At 46.2% G+C, this 24,395-nt stretch overlaps 1 long non-coding RNA gene across 1 annotated transcript; it reads left to right on the forward strand.

The window, feature by feature from the left end:
* Positions 1 to 4,720: 4,720 nt before the first annotated feature.
* LOC132655757 (uncharacterized) lies at positions 4,721 to 23,408 on the forward strand. The gene is made up of 3 exons (XR_009593574.1): positions 4,721 to 4,906; positions 7,728 to 10,100; positions 20,286 to 23,408. It is a non-coding gene; the product is annotated as an uncharacterized LOC132655757 (long non-coding RNA).
* The last annotated feature ends 987 nt before the right edge of the window (positions 23,409 to 24,395 follow it).

Here is a 24,395-nt window from a genome sequence, read left to right on the forward strand (position 1 = left end):
GCCCTCTGTTCCTTAATCTTGGAACTCTTTCTCCGCCTTAAGAGTGCGATGTTCTGGGAGCCTCGTTGGTCACTGTTGCTTGGAGTCAGTGATGGGAAGCTGAACCCTTCCCTTTGAAAGAGCCTCCATAGTTGGCGTTTTCCTAAGCACCGTTAGTGTGGCTGCTCCGCTCCACCAAAGGGGCCTGCCGGAAGGGCTTGTGATCAGGAAAGACTGAACTACCAAAAAGAGTCAGTTCTTCCATTTTTTAAAAACAATATAATTGATTCAGAAGACAATTATTAGTAAGGAAAATCAGACATAAAGAAAGTATCCCATTGTGCAATTATTTGCCTTCTCCTGACGATAGTTTTACAAAGTTTGGACTCAGCAGTGCCCCAATGCTTGGTTGTGTTTATATTTCCTGATGCATAAAGTAAAAAGCTGAAATATTCACTCTGAGAACTCTGAGCTGGGAATCAGATTAGGATAGTGTCAAAATGACTCGCTCTAGGAACCATGGGATAAAGGCTCTCCTAGAACAGTTTTGAAGAGCAGTCTTTAGAGAGGATTCATCGGTAAGCTTGTTTTGTGGCGATTTCACTTTCGGGTTATGGATGAAAATAAAGCTGCTGAGGCTTTGCTCAGACCTGACAGGTAGCTGGCTCTGCTACGTTCATTTATCCGGCAGATATTTGCAAAGTGCCTGGGTCCAAATGGACAGTGATTCAGGGTGTGTGTGTGTGTGTGTGTGTGTGTGTGTGTGTGTGTGTGTGTATGAGTGTATGCGCACGTGTGTGTGTGTGTGTGTGTGTGTATTTGCATGGGGTATGTCTGTGTGTGTGTATGTGTGTGTGTGTATTTGCATGGGGTGTGTCTGTCTGTGTATGTGTGTGTGTATTTGCATGGGGTGTGTCTGTGTGTGTGTGTGTATGTATGGGGGTGTGTCTATGTGTGTGTGTTTTGTGTTTGTGAGTGATGGCGCAGTTTGGGAAGGGAAGAACATATTTGGCTTACATGTCCCCATCACAGTCCATCACTGAGGGAAGCCAAAGCAGGAACTCAAGCAGGGCAGGCACCTGGAAGCAGGGACTCGAGCAAGCGGAGACTCTGGAGGAGGGCTGCTCACTGGCTTGGTCTCATGGCTTGCCCAGGCTGCAACCCAGGACCACCTGCACAGGGATGGTATCATCCCTAGCTGGGATAGGCCCTTCCTCACCAGTCACTAACCAAGAAAATGCTCCCACAGACTTGCCTACGGACTGGCCTAATAAAGGCGTTCTTCTTACTTGAGATAGCCCCTTTCCAAATGACTCTAACTTGTGTCAAATTAAAACAAACAAACAACAACAAAACCATCATCATTGCAGGTAGACAGACACAGTAGAATCTTATTCAGCTGTTAAGAAAAATGAAGTCATAAAATCTGATGGTAAATAAATAGAATGGAAGAAAAAATAAAATATTCTGGGTGAGGTAACCTAGCACCAGAAAGACAAACTTTGGGAGTTCTCACTCAGGCAAGGGTCCTACTCTGAATCTCTTTTCTCGTGCACTTAATTTGGAGCACACATGGAAGCCAGCATGGAGCAGTCAAAGGTAGAGAGGGATGTGCTAAGGGAATGGGAGTGACAGAACGAAAATTAAAGCAGAAAGGGTAACACTGGGGGGCGGAAACACTCATACACAGTGACGGTTGAGGGAGATAGGAGAAAGAATTGAGAGAGTGTTAACTAACATGAAAGGAGTAATAAAAAAAAAAACTAAATGAAAATCTACTATCTCACAACCCAATTAAAAATAAAACAGGACAGGGCAGTAGAACACATGGGATATGAAAGACAAGACAGACTGGAGGTTGAAGGTTGTGACAGAGATAAGGGTGGAAAAAACTGGAAGGGTGAGTAGGAAGTAAGTTAACCACTTTTGGAAATCCAGCAGGTTGTAAGATAAGTGGAAAACATAATTTATTTTTTTTAGGGAATTTAAAAGAAGATCTGCTACCTGGATGCACAATGTGTTGCCGGGAGATAGGGGTTAGTAAATGAGAATCCGAGCAGCAGGCATGGGATAGCTCCCCACAAGTTGTTGTTCAACGATGCTGCAGAGGTCCCCTAAACAACAAGGCCAGCACCGTGTTCTTGGCTGCCTCCCTATTACTAGATGGCTAGACCCTGTTGCTGAAGACACAATCCGTTTTTGTTGAAGGACATGGAGACATCAGTTCTGAAACTTCCTCTTGCTGGCTAGCTTTCACAGTAATGGTAGTGACTATACAGGCTGTGGGAAAGAAAGGACATCAAGAGCCCAGCACTGGACTCTGCATGCTACAATACTGACCTACCACGGAACGTATGTCCACTGGTACAATAGTGGCATCATAGTTATTTGGGTAACCAGCTGCTTTCTGATTAGATTTGAGGCTTGCTTGACAAGAGGAAATTCATGACTGATACTATAAACCTGGTAGAAAACCAGACTTATGAGGTCATAGGCCCTAGGGAAACCCACTATTTTTATTTGCTAACTGGACATCTTGTCAAACTGCCTTCTAAATATTTATGTCTATGTCCATGGATTTGTGCCTCTCCCAACCTTGGTGAGTGAAGCTTGTTTTTGCAGTGGGCAGAGGATAATGCAGAGACTCATTAAAATGCTGAGAATAAGTGATCTTGAGTGCTCATCCCTAAATCAAACATCTGTATTAACCCAATTCCCTAAGGGATCACTGAAGAGGAGGTAGTGGAAAGAATGTAAGAATGGAGACCAAGAAGGGAGCTGAGAAGCATTATCTTCTGGCTATGACATGGCTCCTATACTCATGAACTCAGCAGCTACAGTTATCTGAATAAGGCCTACCAGAGACTAAGCCAACTGAAGTTCTAGCATATCAGGAGAGGATCTTGAGACTCCACCTCTAACTGAGGAGACACTGGCAGTTGATGGTGGCTGGGGCAAGTTGAGTCATTTTTCCTTGGTGGTGTGACTGCTGTTAAGTTCCATGTACATTCACTCATTGTGTGCATGTTTGCAGCAATAACAGTGTTAGTGGGATATAAAAAGGGGAAGGAGGAGAACAAAGAGAAGAAGAAAATGACAAAAGACGGGAAGTTGATTGGTGAGACTACACACACACACACACACACACACACACACATATACAATTCTCAAAATTTAAACACAATTTTAAGAATACAGATATTGCTTGCTCCTGAAACCTGGACTCGAACCACAGGTTCGAGTGGGGACTGATGCAGGGCCTGTGACAATTGGGAGACTGAGAATGGGTTGTGAGGGGTCAAGGTGCCTTGCTTACTGTAACTTTCGAGACACTGAAGTTGAGGAAGAGCGGGTGAGTGAGGATTAGTGGAGGGAACATGATGACTGTCTTCTTAGTGTTGACTTTAAGATGTTTCTGAGACCATCAAGTGGTTAAATGAGGAGGTAGCTGGCCTGCTGTTCTGTTGGGAATGAGCAAAGGAAACTTATTCTAAGTACTACCATTTCACCTCCAGACTCCCTTTAACCCTAAGGAGAAAGTGAATTCAAGGTCCCAGGCCCTGGGGGACCCGGGGACTTCCCAATAAGCTGAGCAGCTTCTGTTAAGGAAGCAGTTGTCCAGACACCTCAAGAACAGCTCCATCTTGCTGGCAGGGTCCAGCAAGTTCATGTTCCCAGGCCCGGGAACCTACTCCTATTCTAGTTGATGGAAGCTCACTTGCTCAACCCCTTTTGTCAAAATATGACTGGACACCTACAGGCCGCCTTGCTTCCCCTTGCTCTTTAAACGTGCAATACAGCATCCCTTCCAGGGATGTGGTTCAGACCAAGGGCTGACCATCTCCCTGTTAGTGCAGAAAACAAAGCTTGCATTTTTAAGCTTCTGTCTCTGAAGTGAGTTTTCTTGGCTTCACCCAACAATTTAAAGGAGAAAGTTGCACAAGGAAATTAATCTGAAAGGCAGGGCCACGTGGGTGAGAGTTCAGTTCGTCTGCTAATAGTATACAGGCGTTTCCAATAGCCTGTTTCTAGGTTGCCTAGCAACCTATGATGTCATCACCTGTCACCGCATGGTGCACACCAAGGGTGTGCTGGATAAAAAAGACCCACCTACCATCCAGCACCCTCTTGCTCTTCTTTTTCTTACACTCTCTCATTCCCTCTGTTTCTCCCCGTCTGTCTCTCTGTCTCTGTGTTATGGGCGCCCTCCTCTCTCTCCCCTCTCCCCCTTTTCCACAACAAATCTCCTTCATACCAGATTTGTTGTGTGGCCTCTTAATCATTATGATAACAGGGTCACAGAGCCTGCCTGAAGAAGAAAAAGCAAGAAGAGAGCAGGACCCAAAAAGGATCCTTTAGGAGTTGTAGTATTTGACAGAATACTAAAGAAAATTGGGAAGCACGTTGCTAGGAGTTTTAGTGTTTGATAGAATAGTAAGGAAAATAGAGAAGCAGGCTGTTAGGATACATTTTTAAAATGCCATGAACTCAGCAGATCTCCCTATGAATAGATTGATCTAGGGGAAGAAAAGAGGAAAGGCCCTGAGTGGGCCGTGAGGATCGAGAGACGGAGATAAGCATCGAGAGACAGTGGGAGCAGAGAAGAGAAAGAGGAGCATGGTGGGGGTCCCCAGGAGAGAAATCGAAGCAGAGAGAGCACAAGAGGGAGAGGAGGTGGCAAATTGGTCCTTTTATATCTGGTGTGCAGCTGAACCCCATCTGCCACACACCTGGCAGCGGCATGTGATGACATCATAGGTTGCTAGGCAACCTAGAGCAGGCTGCCTAAAAGCTAACACATGCACCCGGAAGGAACTCAGGACATCCCGAAAGAAAGACTGAAGCCAGCGGAGAATCTCAGGAAGGAGCGGGGAGAGATGCAAACAGTCAGGTGACAGAGCAGAATTAGCAGCTTCTTTGTAAACAGGTAAGTGTCAGAATGGGATAATATTGTGAGTGAGAGGGAAAAAGAGAACAGCAGCAGCCAACTAAGACTTCCTGTGATTCTCCACTTGGGTGAGGCTCCAGTTTCCAATTCCTCCTCGTCACCTACAAAAAGAAAAAGAACCAGGTCACTGTCTTCAGAACAAATTAGCTCTCTTTCCCCTTCGGCAGGTCTGAGCAGAATTCAAGAGGTGGGATTGCCTAGCCTTACAGCCTTACGAATAAAAATCTCTCCACAACCCAAGGCAGCTCCAAGAGGAAGGGCCAGAGTGGGCCAGTCAGCAGCTGGCGCCATGCAAGCATCTCCACAGGCTGGAGCCCAGAGCCTGCCAGGCAGTAGCCAGGAGCCCAACCAGCTCATTTCACTGTTGCTCAGAGTCGACTGTGTAGAAATTCTCTTGTGGCCAGCACACACACACACACACACACACAAACACACACACACACACACACACAAAGCAGCTTTGAAATGAAGCAAGAGGCAGATCCCAGCAAACTGAACTAGACAGGGCTAGCAAGCAGGTGATCCCACTGGCCTGCTCCCAGGGACCTAGCAGTTGCTTACATCATCACCTGCCGCCACCAGGTGCGCCAGGCATGTGCCAGGCATCAAAAGGCCCCCAGGAACCCTGGCTCTCTCTCTTTCTCTCTACCCTCTCCTGTTCCTCTCTTTCTGCCCCATCTCTCTGCCCTCGTGCCTCTCTCTGGCTTCTGTGTGTGTGCCTCTCTTCCATTCCCTTTATCTGTCTGTCTGTCTGTATCTCTCCCTCGTGTCTCCATCCTGAAGTGGCCTTTTGCCCTTCCCCAATAAACCTCTAGTGATCTGTGGCCTGGTGCAGTTTCTCAGAGGTACACCTTGGCACAGCCAGCCAAGGGTACCTGACCCCTCGCTCACATTTGTCCTATCAGAGGATACTAGAGCAACACACGAGTTTTCCTTCCTTCTCTCCCCAACCCATCTCTGACCAAACCCAGGGCCTCACACACACTGAGACAGTGCTCTGCCGCTGACCTATTTGTCCAGCCCTCTTACTGTTTGTTCTGAGGCAAGGTCTCCCTAAGTTGCTTAAACTGACCTTGAACTCACTCTGTTGCCCAGGCAAGCCTTGAACTTGTGATCCCTCCTGCCTGGAATTACAGGCCTGCCACTCCATGTCTGACTCCACTGTTTAATTTTTAGACGTGTGGGTTTGAGGGAAGGACTTTCTTAACAGAATTTTAGACTAGAAACCATCCAGACTTGGCAACCTCACCTTTGCTTTCTGGGTGATCAGAGGTCCTACACATAAAGATCTTCTAAAGACCACTAACTTACATTTTTTTTTAATTCCAGAAAGCTATCTCCTGTGGTGTTTTCATCAGATGTGAATGAATATGACTTAGAATCCTGAGGATCACCAACATAGCTGGCCAACAGCACAGCTCTCTGAAAGTTCACAAGACAGACTTGCTTTCCCATTTAAGCATCACTGTTCATTTCTTATCCTTTCCTCCCCACCTCACCGTGTGTGTGTGTGTGTGTGTGTGTGTGTGTGTTTGTGTGTGTGTGTGTTTTAGGTTCTAACCTGATATCCTCTGAGAAACAAACCGTAAACCATGGGGTGATTTCTGATTTTGTCTTACCCTAAATGTATGTGCTGTGGTTATTTTAGTGACGCTTACCACATCTCAGTGGTGAGAGCTAGCCCACCCCACCTGGCCCATCAGCTTCAGTTTCCCAGGTCCCTGTGGCTCTCCCCTGACCAGAGCTTGCAATGGCCATCCTGTACTGTGTCTCCTCACAGATAGGATGCCCTCATCTTGCTCTCTTGTATCCAGCCGTTCTGGGTGTGTCTGTATAGACTCTGCATCTCCAGGTTTGATCATTAGGAAAAGACAAGAGTTCAGCGTGCGAGCCACTGTTTTCAGTTCCCCCACAGAACCTAACCCACACCAAACTTATCTGCTTTTACCTCTTCCACTGAAGAAGAAAGAGATGAAGAACAAGGACCCAAGAGACAGGGTCCTAGCTTAGTTCTGTCACTCTAGTGAGTGAGTAATTCACAGGACCCAGAGGTTCCTCATTTCTAAATGAGGAAGAAAGGCAACATCCTTTTAATTCTGTGAGGCCTAAAGTTTGGGTATTCTCTCCAGCAATTCCCTTCAGACTTTCTCCTTAGAATGCTCAGCATTCAGTAGACATGATTTCAATCTCTTGTCTCTGGCTTTGCTTCCTACTTCTCCCCCTGCAACTCTCTGCATAATCTTCCTTGAAAACGGTAGTGGTTTGAATGAGAATGTCCCCACACACCCCCATATGCGTTGCTAGCTGAACATTTGGTCCCTAGTTGGTGGTGCAGTTTGGGGAAGTTTAGAAGCCTCGACCAGGTTGGAGAAAGTGAGGCACTGGGGGAGAGCTTTGGGGAGAGGGTGGTAAGAGCCTTACCTACTTCTTGTTCACTATCTGCTTCATGCTTGGGATTAAGGATGTGATCTCTTGGCTTCCAGCTCTGGCCACTCTGCCTGCCTCCATGCCGTGATGGATTTTTATCCATCTGGAGCATGACGATGGTATTTTATAACCGAAATAGAAAGGCATCCAATACACACATCTACTGCATGCCAGGCCCTAGCCATGCAGTTTCTGTGTGATTACCTCATTTAATACCCACTGAATGTGTGCCGGTCAGAACTTGTGGAGGTGGGGTATGGAGACCAATATGGGCTTAAAGTAGAATAAGGTAGAAAAGACCAATTATTAGATGTTGATTTATTGATTTATTTATGATTTGCCTAAGGCACTTCTTGTACTGGATCTTTCTCAGATGACTTCACTTGCTACCTGGAACAGAATGACCCGGAGAAAGAGCCTTAACAATGGGTGGTTGCCCTTATCAACCTGCTGACACATACTTCCATAGAACCTTGCTTGCTTGCCGGGCCCCACCTTATGGTTTTAGAGTACAAAATGAGGATGCAGATTGAAGCGGATACTGAGGTCTTTCAGGAGCTGTCCTGGGCTCGGTCCACTGGTGGACTCTCTTCTGCTCTCACTGGCATTGGAAAGCAGATTCCTGAGAGATCCCCACAACAGGCTGAGCTATCAAATAGCTACAGTATTAGCAGGAAGAGGCTCTCCAGGCAATGATGGTGCACACAGTTACAGCGCTGAGTCAGCCTGATAAGGTGACCACCGTGCTCTGGGAGGCGGCCAGCCCAGCCTAGGCCACTCCCATCCATAATACGGGACAGTGAATGCCACCACTGCTACCCTGCAAATGCCATGCCTCCACCACTGTCTTCTGTGAGAAGTCCCTTGTGACCGCCGCGTCCACCTTGTAGGAGAGATGGGATTGACTAGATGCTTGGATGTGATCTGGAAAGCATTCTTGGAATGCAGACACAAGAACCCATCACAGACAAACCAGAAAGAGAGTCTAATCTCCCGGATGGATTCCAGTGCTATAATCCCCGTTTTTCAAACCTGAGCTTTACTGAAATGGCATAACCTGCTTAAGATCACAGGGATGGCAGATAGCTACGTCAGTCTGTGTGTCTCTACGCCAAAGTCTCTCCAGCTGCGCTCTGGCCCTTCCCGCTAGACAGCTCAGCAGCTTACCTGGAATAGAAGCTTCCCAGTCAGGTTAAGTTGAGCTGATGATGTCACATGCAATTCATCTTTGTCGTCATGGTTACGATACTTAAAGACAGAGGGTAAAGCATCACTCAGTGGTCAATCTAGCCACAGTGGGTCACCCAGAAACACCTGTTGTGGTTTGTACACAATACAATACAATACAATACAATACAAAAATCCCTCCAAAGGCTTGTACATTGAAGGCTTGGCCTCAGATGCAAGCTGTGTTCAGAGGGGAGAATCTGAGGAAAGTGATTGGCTCAGGAGGGCTCCGCCTTTATCAATGGATTAGTTCACTGAAGGATTTAGAGTCCGAGCAAACTACTACAAAGTGGAAAGTAGGTAGGTCACGAAGAGTATTTGTCTCTGAAGAGTATTTCACCCTTAGCCCTGTCTGTTTATCTGCCTGTCTCTCTCTCTGTCTCTGCTTCCTAACCACCATGAGGGGAGTAGCCCTGTTCCACCATACTCTTCAGCATAATGCCTCACCTCATCACAGCCCTGCAATGCTGCCGTGAGCTGACCATAGACCAAATCCTCTGAAAGCCTGAGCCCAGACAAACCTTCCGTCTCTTAAGTTGCATGCACCAGGCATTTTGTTACAGTAATGAGAAATGAACACTGCACCCGTCCATGCTGATAGAGCTGAAAAGGTATTTCTACTTTTCAGATGAGTTTAAATTAGGTGGAAATGAGAATGGAAAAGCAACTGTCACCAGACACAGAGATGGAGCTCAGAACCTCAGGGCTCAGTCTCCACCTGTTCCCCAGCAACAAAGGAAGGCTGCCAGGCCTCTGAGGTGGTAGCTCAGCAGGAGACAGCCCATGCTTTCTCCACCCTTAAAACAGTATAGGCCATTCCTGGGTGTGCTGCTATGGGGGGGGCTGGGCAGCCGGGAGGTTGAACCTCTAGATGGTTTCCAAACCAGGTCCTTCCCTCTTGGCTGCCAGGATCCTTTGGTGAAGAAGGAAGTATGTAGGTAAAGGGCCCAGGAGTCTGCCAGAGGTGGGTGACAGGATTAACAGAGTAAGTCTCATCCATAGGGAACAGGGACCCAAAGCAACTGGATCCTGGCGGGACCACTTGGTAGCGGTATCCTTAAGCAGAAACTTTCCTGCACATTTGTTAAGTCCTGAGCTTTCATCAATTTCTGAAAATTATTCTGATTATTCCAAACTCATAAGTATAATCTCTTCCATCTCACTGGCAAGAAGTGTGTGTTCTCCCATCCTTAGTCATGCGATTCTGATTAAAAACACATGTCTTGGCCTCCAGCCCCAGCCAAACTGTTCATTGCAACGATCATAACAATTTGCCTCAACTAAGCAATAGAAGGACCTGAGCTTCCTCCTGCGGCCAGAAACCTTCCCAAAGCTAAAGCCTCCTCAACAGACAAGCTATTTACCACAGTGCTTATGCCATCACCAACAAGCTTCCTGGTCAGTTGGAGTTGCCTTCTTTGCCTAAGGAGACAGAGGACAAAACATGACAAAGGAGGTTTCTGGGAGCAGGCACCTTTTCACTAAATAGTGGATTTTCTGTCCTGGCAACTTAAGAATGGTGAGTAGGTTTCTGCTGTGCTTGACTGGCTGGTTGGTTTGCTGTGGATGTGGTGGTTGGTTGGTTGGGTGGTTGGTTGATTGGTTGGTGGTTGGTGGTTGGTTTTGTTTAGTTTTAAACTTAGAACCGAACCTTACATGCACTGGGCAAGTGCCTTACCTGAATCACATCCCTGGACTGACGGTGTATTTTAAAATAAAGTATGTTTTACACTTACATAAAGACGCACTTATGTAACCAGTGCCATGTCAGTGAATACCCACTAGTAATAATCACTTCAACAAGAGCAGCTTGTGTTGTAGACACTTGGTAGTTACGTCAACATTATCTGTTTGTAGCCATTTTAAATAATAACCTAGAAAGTTATATTTCTCTTATCTGTAGTCTTGGCTTATTTTATTGAGCCATTTTTATTACTATAATGAAATAGCTGAGACGGGTTTTTTATGGAGAAAGGAGGAATGTTTTAGCTAATGGTTCTGAGGGCTGTACCTCAGGATGGTATTCTTTCTGGAGGAAGTCTGAGGAGTGAAAGCATCATGTGTCGAGAGGCAGGGAACCTGTACATGCATGCCCACATGGCGTGTCTTCTTATAAAAGCATGGATCCTCTCCCCTCATGACTTTGTCTACATCTAATTGCTTTCCAAATGACCCTCTCTTAAACACCATAATCAGACTAATGTCCCCCGGCCCTTAACACTCTTTTGGGCCCTCGGTGGGGATTGAATATCAGCATGTGAGCACTGGGAGTTGGAGAAGATACACTCAAACCATAGCCCAGGCGCAGCAGCCTCCATGGGCTGAAGCTGGTCAGGTTGAGGACAGCAGCTGTGGCCAGCAGAGTTGCCGAGGTCTGTTTGGGGTCCGCCTCTCTGAGAAGCAAAGGAACTGAATTTACAAGCCTCACGGGGACATCACAGAAGGTTGTTCATGCAAACACTAGAGGTATATGGATTACCTGAGACTGCACAGTCAGAGTAGATTCTGTCCTCAGGCTTACCCTCCAGCGTTTCTTGTGCTGCTTTCAATAACAGCCGTATGAGTTGGGTGAATAACAAAACATCATGCAATAGCGCTATTGACTGAAAGAAGCCACTGCGATGGAGAAGGAACGCCCAACCAGAAGCCATCATGGCTGCTCTTCCCTGCTTTGTTTTCAAGTGCCATTTCAGTAGCTTCGGAATCCTTCCAGGAATATACCCCACCTGCTCCACGCTCCTCCAGGGTCTGGTCAGTCTTCAAAGCTCAACATATCCTTCGTCCAAGACTCCCTCCCCAGAAACCCTGGTCCTTGAAACCTCTTCATCCAAAATAGAGGCAGCACTTGCAAGATGTGCAGAGCGGAGGTCACAATGTACTCTTTGCCTGGCCTTTGGGCTTTGGGTGGTACTTATCCATGAGGTGAGATGACACAGCTAGCTCATTCAATGTATTGTCCAACTCAGAGCTGCCCAGATTACGTTTGGGGCACTCCCGTGACCAAGACATTGGTCATAATCAATCTCTTGGCATTCGGGGAAGGCAGGAAGAGCCTGAGGCAGCTGGCGCGGGCAGGGCCTACCAGGCTGCCCACATTGCCACGAGACTGTTTGGCACTTGTGAGAGCTAGGTGATGAGCAGTCTCCCACACTTGCTTGGATAGGTCCGGCATGCTAAGCACAGTGGAAAAGTGTCTATCATCGAGTCAGCCGTGCCAGCAGCTAGCCAAGAGGAAACCTGCTCATCGCACATGAGACCTGGAGCCCAAAACTGTACAGACTAGTTCAAGGTTGACGATTTGTAGAAGGGTTAATTGAGAATCAGAGCAGGCAGGACAGGAGATTCTATCGGGTGTAAGTTTCTACCTTCGCCTACTTTGAATATTTTGTTCACCTGAGGCTAATGCTACCATCTAACAGTACTCAACAGGCCTCCATAAAATGGCTTCTTTAAACCTGTATGAAGAGGTATGCCTGATTCCCCCAAATCAGCCACTGAGCTGGCAAGAACCATCCAAACACCACAGGCCACTCGGACATTTACAGCAACCAATGACTCGGCTGCTTAGAGAAGAACCAGTAAATTCCAGCGACCTTCAGCACTGTGCAAACCAACCACCGGCTCCCATCTGCCAGTCCAGCAGAAGGGAGCCACACGCACTCCGGCCCACGACCTCAGTACAGCGGCCGGTACCTCCAGTAAAGGCTTGAGCAACACTGCAACCAGCTAGGCTTAACAGACGCTCATGAAACAGCACTGCCCAACAACAGCAGAGCAGAAATGATCTGCTCAAATGCACACGGAACCTTCTCCGGGATGCCGAAATCTGATGCCAAAAGCAATTTTAAAATGATGCCATACAACTGAATCACATGACTGAATAGAGATAGAGATCCATGACAGGAGCAAATTAGAAAATGCAGCAATATGCAGAAATTAACTCATTACTGTTAAATAGCCAGTGAGCAAAAGCAGAAATCACTGCTTTTAAAAAAAATGTATTTATGTATTTTATGTATTTAAAAAAAATACATAAAATACTTTGAGACAATGAAAACAATACACGATAAACCCAAACAATTACAGGGAAATGAAGAACTGTCAATATTCGTTTTACAAAAGAATTATCACAAATTGGCAACCTGGTTTTATATGTTAAGGAACTGACAGAGTAACAAACCAAATCCAGAGATAACAGAAGGGAGAAAAGACAGGCCAAAGCAGAGATAAATAAGAGAGTACAAAAGCATCAGAGAAATTAAAGCAGTCATTTGTTTGTACAGTCAACAAAGGTAGTGAAAAAAAGAAGACAGACACTGCAATTGGAAAGTGGACTTGACGGCTGACCTTACAGAAACGGCAAACAGGACAGGGGAGGGCCGTGCGCAACTGTCCACGGCAAAGCAGATAAGCAGGGCACAGTCACGAACACTGCGAGCTGACTCAAGACTGTCTCAGCGGTCTCGAAGCTGGAGGGTCCCAGCACTCGCAAAGCAGAAGTTTCCACTACATTCGTCTGATAAGGAGGTTTTTGGATATGATCCAAAAAGATAACAAGAACTGTGAGGATGTGACTACAAAGAGAAGAGTCAAATACTGGCGCAGAGAGCAGCCATCGTCTGCGGAGCCTCCTGAAGAAAAGCTTAGAAAGGCAGCTACCCTACGACCCAGCCACCCGCCCCAGGCACAGAGAGAAGCAACTCACAGTCTCATTTACAGGTGGAATACAGAAAACCAGACTCACAGAAGCTGAGAGCAGGATGTCAGTTACCAGGGCTGGAGGGGGCGTGTGGCAAGAAGGGGGACGTTGTCGAAAGAGGACAAAATGTCAGTTACGCAGAAAGGTTCAGTTCAAGAGCTCTGCAACTGTTACAGTCGGTGACAACAGACATGCGGGGAGTCAAATCTGATGGGTCACCTAAGCCAGCTTAGATCCAACTACAGACAAGCAGTACTAGACCCTGCTAACGACTGCTAGTCAAGCTGCTCCACCCCCCAAAACTAGACAATTAGAATGGAAAGCTGCTAACAACCACGCTTTCCTGATGACCTAAAGACAGGACAAAAACCTGAGCTGGATACACTTTAAGGTACACAGGATATAAAATGTGGAAATGAACTCATGTAAGGGTCGTGTTAAGAAAAGGACCGACGTGAGAGGCAAAGGGAGGGATAAGGCCTGCGCTGTGTGCGAGCAGCAACCCTCCTCTCACTCAGCCAGGGGACAGTGGGGAGAAGTTCTCTCAGGGCTTACAAATTGTTCTTGGCCGTTCAGTTCTCTCTGTTGCCTTCCTGGGCTGATGCCTGACTTTCAAAAGTTGTAAAATAAACTGCCTCCCAGTCCCTGCTGACTCTCCAATGTTCTAATGGTGAAGAAAGTACATTTGTTCCTCACATATAAAACATTAAAAAAAAAAACAAAAACCCTAGGAGTGATAAATCTGTCAATTGGCTTGATTGAGACATTCCATAATAGCAAAACATTTCAAAACACTATATACTATGCATAGTTATTTAACATATTTAATTAAAATGTTTAATTTATATTTAATTAGGAAATTTTAAAAAATTAATTCTAGGAATGAATTAATTCTACCAAAGATCCAAAGGAGAACTGATGCCAATCCAATTCAGTGCTTCCTAACAGAAAAGGGACAAATTCCAGACACATTCTTCAAGATTAATACTACTTAATATGAAACCTGAGCAAAGATACCACAAGAAAGCTGCAAAGAGGAAAATATTCTTAGCAATACAGATTTTAAAATGTCTGCAAGCATATAGATGACTCAGTTCAGTAGCATGCTACAAAGACGAAATCCTGTGTTTAAATGTGAGTTTCCTGAGGAATGTGGGGTGGCAATGGATGCAATTTATTGTTAGCAGGATATGAGTGGAAACCAAGATCATTACACACACACACATGCGAAAATCCACATTTAACAAAATCAACAGTTCTTTATAGAAAATGCGCTCTGCAAGCCAGGAATAGAGTGAAATTCCTCAACACGATGAAAACCTCAGCAAGCATGAAAAGCCGGCTAAGACATCCTGATGGTGAAAGGCAGAGCTTTCCCCAAAGATCAGAAATAAGATAAGGCCTCCTGCTCTCAACACTACCATTGAGCATTGGACTGGAAGTCCTGGCCAGAATTATTAGGCAAGAAAAGAGAAGTTGAAGGCATCCAAGTTGGAAAGGAAGAGGCAAATGACTCCTGTCTGTAGATGGTTTGTTTCTGCACACGGAAAACATCAAAGCCTACATCCAAAAAGAATTGCCAGGGTTTGCAAATGCAGTCCTGTTACCGGGTACTATTCAGCTCATTAAAGGAGTTTCTACACACCAGCAATAAAAGAATCAGAAAGAGATTATGAAAACAAGTCCAGGAAGGTGGGCTCCAACTCTCACCCCTAGCCGAGGCGCTGTTGGCATTTGAGTACTCCTGGGAGAGGGAGGCTTGTCTTTTGTTAATCAAGTGATTCTTGGTTTAGCAGCCACACTCCAGAGCAGGCCCCATGCCCAGAATTAATGGCCCAACACCAACTGGATTCAAGAGGAGAGAGAGAGGAAGAGGGAGATGCAGAGAAGGGAAGGATCTTGGAGGAAGAATTGGGGTAGAGGGTGAATACGACTAAAAAGATTTAAAAAAAAAACTAAAATGAAATCAATTCCACCGATAGTAGCACCAGACTGCTCATGAAAAAATCGCATCAAAGATGTCAAAGCCTTGTACACAGAAACTGCAAACATTGCTGAAAGAAGGAAGAGCAGCTCTCAGCAAGTGGAAAGGCAGCCCATGTTCATGGACTGAGATGTAACTTCAGGAAGGAAATCCTAGCCGACCTCTTCCGTAAACCCAGTGTGGCTTCCGGTAAAGTTCCAATGACCTCCTTTGCTCAGATTCCTGTGGGACTGCTGGGACCCTGAAGATCCACGCCAATACTGTCAAAAGAAGGCAGTTGGAGTGTGTACTCCTTCCAGTTCTCGAGATTACTGTGATGTCACAGTCACGGGGGCAGTGAGCTAGCCCAAGGACAGACACGCAGGGAGAAAGGCTAGAACTGTCATCCAGAACTAAGCCGGGGAGGAAGCAACCTCTTCAAAGGATGCTGCCGAACAGCCACCTGGCACTGAAGAGGCACTGCAGCTTCAAAACCTGATCCAAACTCAATCAACAGCCTAAACAGAGGAGTGCTTGCTACTCCCCCACAGGACCTGAGTTAGGTTCCCAGCACCCACATCTGGTGGCTCGCAGCAGCCTGTAACTCCAATTCCAGAGTGTCCAAAGCTGTCCTCTGGCCTCCACAGCACCTGCACACACACGCACACACGTAATAAACTCGGGCACACACATGCAAGTATAAAATAAATATATCTTTTTAATATGAATGTTTTAATACAAATTTCACCCGAAAAGAAAAATAAACCAACCTGGCAAGACTTGGGCGAGCTAGAGCCTCACCACGTTTGACAGATTTCACATTTGTGATATCACATTTGTCAGGGAGAGAAAGCCGCTGGCATCGTTAAATAGTTTCATGACTGTGTACGATGAAGCCTGCTAGCATTCAGCTTTTGCAGTGCATCGCTTTTCTGCAGTCTTTCTCCCTAGCAGTGGCTCTCCAGAACCCGAAGAGACTAGTGTTACCGTCTTCATTAGGGATGGCAAGGAGCCGCTTCGAGAACAAATGAGAAAACAGGATGTTCCAAAAAGAATTTCATATTTCTCTAAAACACGTGAGAAGAGTCTTTGGAATCCTTTGCCATCGTAACTACACACTGATGTTTGTTCTCCGCAGTTTCATGTAGGAACGCGTCCCAACTACCTCCACGTTTGCCCCAGATGCTCTAAGTTTATCATTCCCACGCATATGGTGATGTAAAAAGTGGCAGGAAGCTGAGAATTATCCTTACCTTAAAGTTAATTAAATATAGTAACTTTCATGTTAGATCTCGTCTTTCCCAAGCAAGCCAACATTTTCACAAGTTCTCCAAGCGCTGTGTTTCTTTTGGATTTTCCCTGACCAGCAGCATTGTGTAACCGTTAGGTTAGTGGGGGCCTGGCCTCAAGCTCGCTCTGCCAGAGGCCATCATCACTGAGGCAGACCCATGGTTAAAGTGTGGCTGCCTATAGAACATCCAGAGATTTCTGGCTTTAAAGCTCTTCTATCCATGTCGTCCTTGTCTTTAGACCTGGGAAGACCGTGGGCCTCGGGCTTCAGTGTGATAAGCTGTATTTGCTGCCCAGAGGTGTGTTGCCCTCATGGAACCAGAGTCCATGGGCAAGGTTAACGTGATCGCACCCTTTGTAAAGTTAGAATCGAAGAGACAGACTGTTGTCCAGATTTTACACCCTGACTACAATGGAGCCCCTTTTCAACCACTCACAGAAACAAACCTGCTAGATTTGTTAGCTTTTTCCTAACTAGGAAATAAATGGGAATTTTCAGCTTCGCCAACACTAGGGATAATAACCTTATCTGCACGCATCACTGTGAGGAAGCCCAGGGGGGAAGTTTTCCCTCTGACACAGCAGAGGCCGGTGGGGGGGGGTCCCTGCTGAGACAGGGAATGGGGGGAAACCAGGGTCAGATTTAAACACAGCTACAAACTCCTATGAAGTGAGTCTGTGTGCGAGGTTTAAAATTACACATCATTAGGAGCTCTGTTTACAAAATATTTTCCTTTTTTGAAAAGTACACAGAATAAGCAATGGCCCACGGAACAAGAGAAGGGACAAACAAGGACAGCTCGTTGCCAAGCCTCGGGCTATTTTAACTCAGAGATCCAGAGAGGAAGGAGCCAGGAAGAGCTGGCGCAGTCTCTCGGTTTTCAGTGTTTCACCACGGGGCTCCCACAAACCTCAGAAGCACACACCTAGTTAGAGCTAGCCGCATGCACTTATTTTTGGAAGACCCCTCGGCTACCAATTGGACCATGCACTTGGCGTGCTTCTATCCATGTTGTCACGGGGACTCACGGGAACTCATGGTTATGTGGCTCTCAGGATCAGGCCCCAAGAGCTCTCACTGATACCCGTGCAGTGTTACACCTGACCCAGAGCCGTGTCTGGGTTTTTGTTGTTGTTGCTTTGTTCACAAGAAAACTGTTCCTCTCTGGGTCATTGAGGTGAAGGAGGCTGATAATGGAGGAGACTAGGTAATAAGTCACCATCCGCTCAGCTGACCGGGGCTGAGGATGAGAAATGCTTTCCCGAAGCTGAGAAGCTAGTCTCCTATCAATGCCAGGCTCTGTTTTCCAAATGGAAAAAAGGAGGATTTGGAGACTATTGAATGTTAGAAGCAATTAAAAAAAAAAAGTCTCTGTTTCTGAAATCCAATCTTTTTTTTTTTTTTTCAGCAAGCAAATTGACATACCCCAACCCCAGACACACTGAGTGTGAGGCACTGGCCAGGAAAATAAAAGTAGCACGCATTGCCCTTCCCATCCCTCTGCTTGGTGGGTGGGAAAACGGAAGTTCCAAATGCTATCCATTGCTGCAATGCGCAAAATGAGTCAACAAATCACTGCTGTTACCTCTCCAGCTCACCATGGTCCATAGTAGGCACCAAATTCCACTCCAAAATGCATCTAGTCCTGGAATTTTTTTTTTAAATTTCCACCAAACAAACATCCAGGAATGGAAGAGATCTGATTTGGGGGTTAAATAACTAATTGCATTGATAAAACTCCTTCCACTAAAAATCTATCCTATTTCCGGCCAGTGCTTGCCTGGTTCCTCATGTGATTATAGAAGCCCTACCGTGGTTTATGGATTTATGATAAGATGACGCTATTTACATTTTCTTAACTTTAGAGTGTCAGGAATAATGTTATGAAATTTGGACAATATTGGTGGTGACTAAGATAAAATTAGTACTGTTTAGATGTGATTGACCAGGAATTGAAAATTCCACACATCACCCTCCACCAGCATTCCTCCTTCCTTGCACACACTGGAGAAACCCCACAGACGACGACCCCTGTGAAGGTTCAGTGGGGGCCATAGAAGCCAAGAGAGTTTTCCATCTTCAAGTTCAGGGGCTCTAAATAGAGTTCTAATTGCAAATGAAGGAGAATGTGGGAACCTTGCTACGACTCTCGGGACCTCAGCCTCACTCACACATCACTACAGAGGCAGAAGAGACCGGTGCAAGCACGAATAAGCATCTCCTTTCAGGGCAGTGATGCCTACTGGTGAGCACATGGGAGGCATGTACCTCGTGTAGGTGTGGCGAGTGACATGGGCACCTATTTATAAAATCAGTACACAGACTCAGCTTCAGTCTGCCCCAGGGTCTCACCAGCAGAGGCCCAGAGTGGGAAAGGCCACTGAGCACAAACCCTGCTGGCTAATTGCTATCTGTCTGACTTTGCTGTTGAGAAGAACATGCATTTGAGTCCAGCTTGCCTGGAGTTATGGCAGGATATGTTCTCCACTCTGGAAGAGCAACCACAGCCAGCCTCCCCCTCTGGAAGAATGCTCAGGCTAATCACTGGTAGAAGATACTTTTGGAAGTCCCCCTGCTTGAATCTGGCCTCTCAGTCCTCTCTATGAGGAGAGAAGATCAAAGCAAGAGGAAGACCAGTTAAAATCATTGAAACTGGGCAAGCAAGTTTTCTTTTCTTCTTCTTTTCTTCTTCTTCTTTTCTTCTTCTTCTTCTTCTTCTTCTTCTTCTTCTTCTTCTTCTTCTTCTTCTTCTTCTTCTTCTTCTTCTTCTTCTTCTTCTTCTCCTTCTTCTCCTTCTTCTCCTCTTCCTCCTCCTCCCCCTCCTCCTCCTCTCCTCTTCCTCCTCTTCTTTCCCTGACTGAATTTATTTAATTTGCAAAAATAAAGTATTTCCACAAATACAGCCAAGCAAATAAGATATATCAGAAGGACCTGAGCTCATTTGCTAACCACACACAACCTCCCAAATGTCAACTGTGCAATCACGGTCTTCTCAATGATATCTTTCCAATGCATTCAAGGTGCTTATCTGTGAAAGGTGTTGTGGGGAGTAGAGAAATACACAAATCCATCTCCTGGCTGGCTGTGTGTCAAGTTGACACAAACTAGAGGAAGGAGCCTTAGTTGAAGAACTGCCTCCATGAGATCCAGCTGGAAGGCATTTTCTCAATTAGTGATCAATGGGGGAGGGACCGGCCCATGGTGAGTGGTGCCATTTCTGGGCATCCCCGGTCATGGGTTCTACAAGAAAGCAGGCTGAGCAAGCCATGAGGAGCAAGCCAGTAAGCAGCACTCCTCCATGGCCTCTGCATCAGTTCCTGCTCCAGGATCCTGCCCTGTTTGCGTTCCTGCCCTGACTTTCTTCCGAGATGAACAGTGATGTGGAAGGGTAAGCCAAATAAACCCTTTGCTTCCCAACTTGCCTTTTGGTCATGGTGTTTCAGTACAGCAGCAGAACCCCTAAGACAATCCATTCCATTCCTTCAGGAATCTCAGTTAAGCCAATTAAGTCAGAGAGAGAAAAACACTAGACCCAACGATATCAGAGCTTGCAGGCAGCTTCCGTACATTAAAATACCACACGGTGAGGTCAAAACTCCTATATTTGAAGGCCTTGTTAGTTATTTATTAGACTTCAGGCACAGGATATCAACAGTTTGAGCCCATTCCCCCGTCTGTGAACAAATGGCAACAAAAATGCTATCGATGTTATGAATTCTAAGGATTAAATGAAGTTTTCTCTGTATTCCAGATCAAGATAGCTGGTGAGCGGTGAGAATTCAATAAGGGTGTAGAAGGCTCACCTGAGCCCACAGCTGGACCCAGCGAGACAGGCTGTGAGACAAAGCTAATGCTTGCAGCTGGATCCCCAGGCCAGCAGCTGACTGGTAGCCTCTGGCTACCTCCTTGACGGGAGTCTGTAGGCTCTTCAGAACATTTGATGGGGCAGGCAAGCTTGGGACATGCCGACTTCGAGGACCTGAATACCTGTGGCCCACTGGGCTCTGAGGGGACCTCCGTGGCTACACTTCCGGCCATGTCCAGATGCATGGCAAGATGCCTTTGCGGAGTCACCAGAGGAATCCAACGCAAGTGCAAACGCACCACAAAGGGCCACGCCGTCCTGCTGTCTCCGTCCTGCTGTCTGGCTCTTGCAGTAGGTGCAGGGCATCACAGCTCACAGGCAGCCCTGGTCCTGACCGCAGCCAAAGCACGTGCAAGTGGAGGGGTCAGGGAGGGGGCTCAGTATAGACGGCCGAGCCCCACGGCTGCACGGCCTGGGCCCTGCTGCCACTCCTGTGGCTATGGCGTATGCCCGCCACAGGCGATCTGACTGGAGAGATGGAGAGGGCCAACCCTGCACACAGTGCCAACATAGCCTTTAAAATCTTTGCTTCCCCACATCTGGACACCACGACTGTGGGAACCATATGTCTTGGGAAGAGTGAATCTGCTGAATCCAAGGACAAAGTGTTTCGGTTATTATTGTTTTTTCATTATTTATTTACAGCCTGATCGCAGCCCCCTCCCTCCTCTCCTCCCAGTCCCACCCTCACACCCTCTCCCTCCATCCCTCCTCCTCCACATGGGTACCAACCCACCCTGGCACATCATGTTAAAGTTGCTGCAGGACTAAGCGCATCCTCGCCCACTGAGGCCGGACAAGGCAGCCCAGCTATGGGAAAGGGATGCAAAGGCAGGCAACAGAGTCAGAGACAGCCCCCACTCCAGTTGTTAGGGGACCCACACGAAGAACAAGCTTACATCTGCCCTAGATCCAGCCCATCCATGCTCTTTGGCTTGACCCCTCTGGCTCCCTCTTCCCTCTTATGGAAGAATCCTTCCCCTGACTCTTCCATAAGACTCCCTGGGCCCCACCTATTGTTTGGCTGTGGGTCTCTGCATCTGTTTCCATCAGCTGCTGTGTGAAGCCTCTCAGAAGACAGTTATGCTGGGATCCTGTCTGCAAGCAGAACAGAGCATCATTAATAGTGTCGGAGACTGGCTCTCTCCCACGGGGTGGGTCTCAGGTTGGGCCAGTCATTGCTTTGCCATTCCCTCAACCTCTGCTCTATGTTCATCCCTGTACCTCTTGTAGGCAGGCTAAGTTTTGGGTTGAAGTTTTTGTGGGTGAGTTGGTGCCTGCCCCCTTCCTCCGCTGATGAATGTGGACACAAAAACCCCCCACAAAATATTTACAGACAAAACTTAAGAAAATATCAGAAAGAACGTTCACCACAATCAAACAGCTGTATTCCAGGGCTGCAAGGATGGTTCAACACAAAGTAATCAATAAACATCATATACCACATACATGTGCTTAAGGATATAAATTACATGGTCATCTCCATAGATGCAAGAAAAATCCCAGCAGTTTTTGAGGATAAAAATCCTGAAGAAACTTGGAACAGAAGAAACAACACTTACCAGAAAAACAAAAAGTCAGTATACTTTTACACACACCTATAGCTGGCATTGTATTAAATGGAGGAAAATTCAGTGTTTCTCCTAACCCTGGGAAGCAGACAAGGGCGTCATCAAAGTCGCGTCTAGAGCAATAAGGCAAGAGAAACAGATAAAGGGTACAAGCAGGAAAGGAAGACATCAACATGTTCTTATTTGCAAACCATCTGATCCCATACATGAAAGACCCTAAAGTTGCCCTAAGAACACTCTGTTGGTGTTAGTGTCTATAAATAATCACTTTATAAGCAACTATTTAAAAGTCATTTTAGCACATTTAATTTTGTGTGTATCTTAGTAGAAATGGGCAGAGCTGTGTGTCCAAACTTTACGCATTATGCAAAGGTTTTACAGGGTTAAAGGCGTGTGAGTTTACATGTCACGTGGCCATCGCATGCTCTCTTCCATACAGAATGTCAAAATGATCATTAAAATTATTTTCACATTTCTTCCACTTTCAACTCATCGCATTTCTATGGGAGACCCACCGTTTGGACGGTCCTGCCCTACAAAGCCCTGCCTACCTCTGCCTGCCTTGAAGAAATGAGCATTTTCGTACTGTGAACACGAGGCGTACTTCTGCATCAGGAAATGGGTGTGTATGTGGCCTGCTGTGCTCAGACTGTAAAACGCCCATGTGCAGCAGCCCTACTGACATAGTTACGCCTCCGAAGTGGGTGAGTCAGTAAATGTGAGACCTCTGTGTCCTGATGCAGGCTGTCACTGGCTCCTTATGCGCCAAACGCAGCTACGGTCCTGCTGTAACACACGAGCCTTCCGAGATGCAGAGAGTGCTTTAGCCGGCTGCAGCAGACTGGGCCTGTGAACTGTACTCTCTGAGGCAGTATAGGAAAACAGGGATATGACAGGGATGTGGAGAGTGAGACGGAACCCCACCCTGAGGCCCATTTGAGGCTTCTCACCGGCTGAACACCAAAAGCTTCCACTGCAGTTAACACTTGCCGTGAACGTTGCCAACATGGGAATGTTTGTTTGTTTTTTATATAATACTTTTATCAATTCTTTGAGGACTTCATACAGTGTGTTTTCATCTTATTTACCCTCCACTCTGCCCTATAACTCTCCCAGCGTGACCTCCCCTTTTCATGCCCCCTCTTACCCCCCCCATTTCCCTCTCTCTCTATTATTTTTTAAAAGGACCAGTTGAGTCCAATTTGTGCTGCATGTTTGTATACTCCTGGGTATGGACTGGGATTAACTACTCGGATCCACACCTTCAAATAAAACTGACTCTCTTTCCTCCAGAAGCTGTCGACTCCTTTGTTAGTGGTCGAGGCTCATAAGCCGCTCCTCATTCATGCTTGAGTGTTGGGTGGCTTGGTATTGCGCAGGCCTTGTGAGGAAAGCAAAGCTGTTAATCCACGGGTGCAGAAGCCCTGTTGGGCCTAGGAGACGCTGTTTCATTATGGTCCTTCCCCATCCTCTGATTCTTAAGATCATCCCTTGCCCTCTTCCAACACAGTCCCTGCGGGTCACTGCAGATGTGTGAGGATGAGGGTCCGTAAGTGTGAGGGTTACTATACATGTCCATCTGCGCCTGAGCACTCTAGGGACACTTTCTGCATGTCAAGCAGTTCTGAGTTTCTGCATTAACCACCATCTACTACATAAAGACATATTTCTGATGAGGCCTGAGGCCTGCACCAATCTGTGGGTATAGAAATATGAATTTTAAAAAGTAGTTTTATAACTATGTTCATTTAACAGGACAATAGAAATAGGTTCCTCCTGGGGTCTATGAGCTCCCCAGTCATATGTTCTGGATTAAATTTACAGTCACAGACTTGAGTTTTCTTCTGTGGGTTAAACTTCAAATCAGAAAGCAGTTGGTTACTCCCATAATACTTAAGCCACTGTTGCAGCCATGGGCAAATCTTGCCACACCAATCATACAGGGTCCATACGTAGGTCAGACTGTTGATAATTATGTTTATGTTGAGAGTGTTAAAGTAACACTATGTCAGGCTATATAGGGCCCCAGGGACAGCTTCACTCCTCTCCTAGATGGTGCTGGGGATCTCACAAGTAAGAATAATTCTGTTTATAGAAAATATGCATGTCTATGACCTAGAGTTCTCGTATGTCAATTATAATCCCACCAGATTCACCTCAGATCCCATGCTGTAACCTCATGGAAATTCTTCAGCATGTCTTTGAAGACAGTAACTTAAAAAAAAAATCTATGTATAACTATTACTTTTGTACTTTCCCTATTTTATTCCCAATTGCTTCCTTCTCTTATTCCTGGTGTATAAAATGTATATTAAAATCTCTTTTAATAAACTCTAACTGCACTTCATACTAAAAAATTCAATAATTTAGTTATAATTATATAATGGGTGGCACATGAAATACACACACACACACATATATGAAA

This window comes from Meriones unguiculatus, chromosome 8, assembly GCF_030254825.1.
Source record: "Meriones unguiculatus strain TT.TT164.6M chromosome 8, Bangor_MerUng_6.1, whole genome shotgun sequence".
NCBI classification, from domain to species: Eukaryota; Metazoa; Chordata; class Mammalia; order Rodentia; family Muridae; genus Meriones; species Meriones unguiculatus.